We start from the raw sequence: 6,233 nt of genomic DNA on the forward strand, positions 1-6,233 counted from the left end.
ATAGGAAAATTCAAGGAGCTACAGCTTCACACTTAAGGCTTTAAAAAAATGAAGTGAGAAGCAAAGACCATTTTAAATACGGAGGGATCCTGTTCTATTCACTCAGGAAGTCTTTCCTTTTGATTGAAATCACAAAACGATTCATAAATACTGACCCCACCTGGCTCTGTTTAGCTTATAAAACTAGGACGGTGGAAAAGATAGACCCCATTTGGCACTACAGAAGTTTAGACCTAGAATACCCTACGGGGGTGCCCAAATTCAGAATTGTGAATTCAAAACCAAATGAGAAACAATGTGCCTCATAGAATTCAACTATTTCAAGAGTGTTCACTAGAGACTTCTCATCTGTTTTCTCCTGACTTACAAAGGCCTGACAACGGTCTGACAAGGCAGCCTGTCTTCAAAACACCAGGTGAGAACTGAGAGGCCTGGAATCTCTATTACAGTGCTGGTAAATTGTGTTAGAATTGGGCCTTTTTTTCAAATTAAATAAAAAAAACTGAAGTCCAACTACATTGAGTAGTTTACCTAAAAGAAAACTTAATTTTACATTAGCTTGATTTTGTTACAAATCATTAAATCACAAATATTACAAATCATTAAATAAAATCATTGCACTGATCATTTTTGTAGCGCCCAAGCCAGGCCCTCCGTCCTCCGGAAGCATCCTTGTTATGTAAGGTGAAGGAGTTCTCTTGGAGTCTAGACTATTCACCTAATGCCTTACACAATGAGTGTCTAACGCTTTTGTAGCACTTCAAATTTATAAAGCACCTTTTCCTTCTCTAACTTCAAATCATTGGATCAAGTCATAGGAAGCTGCCAGGTGCTGTCAGTGTGACCAGCAGGGCTTTTGGAAGCTCTGGGTAACCTGCAGTTCAGGAAAGTTGTTGGGCTCTGCCGTCCACTAGCTTGTTCACCTCATTTCCTCATCTGTAAAATGGGGACAAAGAGAGTGGTTGCTCCACAGGACTCTAGTGAGTATTTTAGGGGAAGTAAATTCCTACCAAACAAAGTCCTTTACCCCAAATGAAAATGAGAGAAAGTGATTTTATAATATATCAGAGTACTATGCACAGAGGGTATCTGTGAAGATAAAGAGCAAAAGCAGAAAGTCCACCCCTTCTCTAGCCAGGCTGCCAGCCCTTCTGTGACACCCTAGTTTTAACAACTACTTGAATTCTCAAGATTAACACAGCACATCTTCCCACAGAGAACTTGATAGTATCTAAGCTAAGTTTGGAATCAGGGTGCTGTTTGTTCTAGTTAATTGCTTTCATCCATGGGAATAATAAAACTTCTGTTGTAATCTTCCCTGCTGGCAGATGGTCACTGCTCCAAGGAAGGCTCGGGTTAAACCTCACAGTGGTGGGGAGGTGGGGTGGAATCTTCTAGGATATTTACATTTCAAAAGGGGTGGATCTCAGACACTTGGGAAACATCTCTGGGCTGTGAAACTGGCAAGTGGCTTATCTTTACAAAGATTTATACACATACTTATGGACAAAAAAGGGGTGCTATGGAAAGTAACGTCACAGGGTGATCTGATCCTAAGTTCCCAACTGGGCAGGCCACGGTGGGTAGTCACGTCCCAGGCATGTAACTTCTGTAGCAAAGGCTTATCTTTGCCTCAAGCAGCCCTGTCCTTTGTTTCTGTGCATCCAGGTTAACACACCTTTGAAACGCCCCCTTTCAGAACCCTCCTTCTAAAGCATGACCACCCTCAAGAAAGCACATAACCTTAACTAGCCTGTAATGCCACGCTCGCCTTGCGTTTCCCCTGCTTCCATGTAATCTTCCTTACAAACCCTCCTGAATCTCAAATGCGTAATAGAAACTGCCGACTGTTATTCTGTGAAGTGTTTGTCTCAGTCTATTGAGATCTTACTTCCAGGTGCATCCTCTGATTGGCTCAAATAAATTTTTATAAAATTTCTCCACAGTGTGGGCATTCTTGTGTCGACATTTAATTGGCATAGCTCTACAGGAGTCTGAAGAGGCCCAGCCAGGACCACCCAGTGGACTTGGGCCGGGTGCCAGGTGCCAGCAGGGGCCCACTGTGCCCCACCAGCTCCTCTCTTCACATCTTTTCTTGGAATCCTGAACCTGCCTTCTTTGGGTAGCAGTACCTGACTTTATCTGAGCTGTTCTTAATGTGGCTGCTTTTTAAAATTGACTCAAAAGAAAAATTAAAATTAACATGGGAAATCTTACCTCCAAGGCCAACAACCTTCCCTTTCATATGGAGTCTCAACTTGGGAGAATCTACAGAAATGGGAAGGTTAACTAAAAGTGACAGCAACTTAAGATAATTTTGATACCTCTAAATTAATTTCTTTGCACGCTATATTGCCAAAAGCAGGCTCTAGAACTGAATAAATGGAATGTTTACCTCGGCTGGAAAACAGAAGCCCTAAAAGGAGCACGGATAAACTTTCTTCTCTTCAGGAAGTTAATAACATCCTTTTAGAGACTTTTTGAACTAAAGAAGCCTTCGGAAACTACTCAATGCCAGTACCCTACTACTCCCCCTTTCTCCAACTTCCTCCCTACTTTCTGAGCTCCCTATTCCAGACTTGCCCTCCTTTTCTCCTTCGTGTTTTCTTCCCTCTACAACTCTTCCTCCATCACCCTTTACTGACTTAGGGGAAACTAAGAATGGAAAGTCAAACCAGGATAGGATAGAAAAACCAGAAATTCTGTAAGCTCTCTTTAGAGAAAAAACAGTCTCAGGGACAAGGGAAACCAGCAATAATTGACTCTCTTTGGACTAAAGCAGAATGAAGGAAACTAAAGATTTTCCTGATCTGCAAGACCTTGTTGGGTTCACAAAGGAATTTGTTTGTTAGAACATATGATCCTGGCTATTCTGACCTGTTCCAACTAATATACCCATTGGTTTCTGAGGGCAAAGCAGCAGAATGAGTAGGTAAGGTCTACCGGAAAATTCCTATAGAGGACTTAAAACAAACAAACAAATAAATAAACAAACAAACAAAGAGAAACAGATTAGGAAAATGCAGGAAATCAGCCCACCAGTTTCACCAAACCATCCCTGAGATTTTACCCTGGAAAATAGACTGGGTGAAAATCCAGCAATGTAGACAAAAACTTGATGAATCAATACTTGATTTTTCGGAACATTTTGAAAAAACTTTTAAACAATATTCAGGATTGTCTCTAGACAGTTTTAAGGATCATCAAAATGTTCCATTGGGCAATTGGCATTTCTGGAAGCATTAGATTAGGAGATTGTAACAATGCTCAAACAACATGAATTAAACTGGCTGACCACACAAACTGATAAACTGGCAACTCTGGCTGGTCAATTATTTAAAACTATTCAAAAGGAATGAAAGGATAAAGCTACGAAAATTAAGAATTTATAGCTCCAGCAAGTAAACAATCAGGTGAAACCTTTCTGAAGGCCTTTCCAGGGAGGGGAGAGGACAGTCGGCTTTCAGTGTAAAAACACAGGTGTTAAGGATTGTAGGAAACTGAAGTGGGATCTAGGAAAAGAAAGGGGACAGGAACAAGCATGGGGCTGCTCTGAGGATTGCGAGAGAGCATCTCCCCTTCTTTTTATCAATACTTCAGGGGAAATTCAAATGACCACAAAAGAAGAAACTACTACGGCCCTTGTAGACACTGGGGCTACTTTATCTTTCTTACTCCTGCCTAGCTAAGTTGCCCTCTTCCTCAGAGTAAAGCTTCTGTACAAATGGTGGGGACATCTAATCAACCAATGTCTGTTTTTAAGTCAGAACCTACTCCCTTCCAGCTAAGGAATGCTACAGAGCAACATATATTTTTGCCAGTCAAATTTGTCCCAATTTACCTGATAGGGGAGACTTTTGAAACGCATGGCACCCACATATCCATATCTTTTTCTCAGAAGGGTGAACTGTATTTAGAACTAAATGGATCAGATGCTGAACAAGTTCAGAAAATAATGATTTTTAAAGGAAACTCCATAAGAGAAAATTTATCTTGACACTGAATGAATGTTTGCTGTAAGACATTCTGTGGAAGTCTGGGCTCTTTGCAGTACCAATATTGGGAAGCTCAAGTCAGCCAATCCTATAAAAATATCTATTGACAATACTTTGCCTCTACCTAATATTCACCAATATCCTTTAAGACCTGATACACTAGCTGGAATTAAGCCCCATTACACAAGATTACTTTAAAAGGGGGCTTATAATTTTATGTATGAGCCCTTGTAATTCTCCTATCCTTCCAGTAAAGAAAACCATTGGAAAAGATGGAGATTTGTATGGGGTCTCAGGACTATAAATAAAAGTTATTCCTGGTCCCAGGCAGTCGGAGGCTGCTGCTGCAGAGGAACTACTGGAAGAGAAGCTGCAAAGATACTGTCCGTGCGTTTCGCCATGGCTGTGGCCCGCACCCTCCCTCGGCAGGCCAGGCCGGTCTCCAAAAATGCTTTGGAATCATCTTTCATTGCTACAAGGAGCCTCCATGCCACCAACACTCGTCTTCAGAAGACTGGCACTGCCAAGATGTCCTCTATTCTTGAGGAGCGCATTCTTGGAGCTGATACCTCTGTTGACCTGAAGAGACTGGGTGCGTCTTAAGTGTTGGTGACGGTATTGCCCGAGTACATGGGCTGAGGAATGTTCAAGCAGAAGAAATGGTAGAGTTTTCTGCAGGCATAAAGGGTATGTCCCTGAACTTGGAACCCGACAATGTTGGTGTCGTGTTTGGAAACGATAAACCAATTAAGGAAGGAGACATTGTGAAGCGAAATGGAGCCATTGTGGACGTTCCAGTTGGCGAGGAGCTGTTGGGTCGTGTAGTAGATGCCCTTGGAAATGCCATTGATGGAAACGGTCCAATTGGTTCCAAGACCTGTAGGTGAGCTGGCCTGAAAGCACCTGGGACCATTCCTCGAATCTCTGTGCGGGAACCAATGCAGACTGGCACCAAGGCTGTGGATAGCTTGGTGCCCATTGGTCGTGGTCAGCGTGAGCTAGTTATTGGTGACCGACACATTGGCAAAACATCAATTTCTATTGACACAATCATTAACCAGAAACGTTTCAATGAAGGAACTGATGAAAAGAAGAAGCTGTACTGTATCTATGTCTCTATTGGTTAAAAGAGATCCACTGTTGCTCAGTTGGTGAAGAGACTGATAGATGCAGATGCCATGAAGTACCCATGTGGTTTCAGCTACTGCTTCTGATGCTGCCCCATTCTGTACCTGGCTCCTTATTCTGGCTGTTCTATGGCAGAATATTTTAGGGATAATGGCAAATATGCTTTGATCATCTATGACGACTTATCCAAACAGGCTGTTGCTTACTGTCAGATGTCTCTGCTGCTCCCCAAAGCCCTGGTCGTCAGGCCTATCTTGGTGATGTGTTCTACCTACTCTCCTGTCTGCCAGAGAGAGCAGCCAAAATGAACGATTCTTTTGGTGGTGGCTCCTTGATTGCTTTACCAGTCATAGAAACACAAGCTGGTGATGTGTCTTCTTACATGCCAACAAATGTCATTTCTATCACTGATGGACAGATCTTCTTGGAAACAGAATTGTTGTACAAAGGTATCCACCCTGCCATTAACGTTGGTTTGTCTGTGTCCCGTGTTGGATCTGCTGCCCAAACCAGGGCCTTGAAGCAGGTGGCAGGTACCATGAAACTGGAATTGGCTCAGTATCATGAGGTTGCTGCTGTTGCTCAGTTTGTTTCTGATCTTGATGCTGCCACTCAACAACTCTTGAGTCATGGTGTGCATCTGACGGAATTGCTGAAGCAAGGACAATATTCTCCCACGGCTATTGAAGAACAAGTGGCTGTTATCTATGCTGGTGTAAGGGGCTATCTTGATAAACTGAAGCCCAGCAAGATCACAAAGTTTGAGAATGCTTTCTTGTCTCATGTTACCAGCCAACACCAAGCCCTGCTGGGCACTATGGGCTGATGGAAAGATCTCAGAACAGTCAGATGCAAAGCTGAAAGAGATTGTAATAAACTTGGCTGGATTTGAAGCTTAAACTCCTATGGATTCACATCAAATACCAGTTTGGTTTTCTCATTGTTTCTTTTAGTAATCAGTTCCATTTATAAAGGATTATTCTCATATTCCAGATGTACAGAAATCACATTAAAAATAAAGGTTCCGTATTGTTTGGTGAAAAAAAAAAAAAAGTTATTCCGAGACACCTTTGGTTCCAAATTCACATACCCTATTATTAGCTGTTCCTG

General features: G+C 42.2%; 1 pseudogene; it reads left to right on the plus strand.

Moving 5' to 3' along the window:
• The first annotated feature begins 4,379 nt into the window (after positions 1-4,379).
• Positions 4,380-6,022, plus strand: LOC117028990 (ATP synthase subunit alpha, mitochondrial-like; annotated as a pseudogene).
• Positions 6,023-6,233: the final 211 nt, after the last annotated feature.

This window comes from Rhinolophus ferrumequinum, chromosome 10, assembly GCF_004115265.2.
Source record: "Rhinolophus ferrumequinum isolate MPI-CBG mRhiFer1 chromosome 10, mRhiFer1_v1.p, whole genome shotgun sequence".
In the NCBI taxonomy this organism is placed as follows: domain Eukaryota; kingdom Metazoa; phylum Chordata; class Mammalia; order Chiroptera; family Rhinolophidae; genus Rhinolophus; species Rhinolophus ferrumequinum.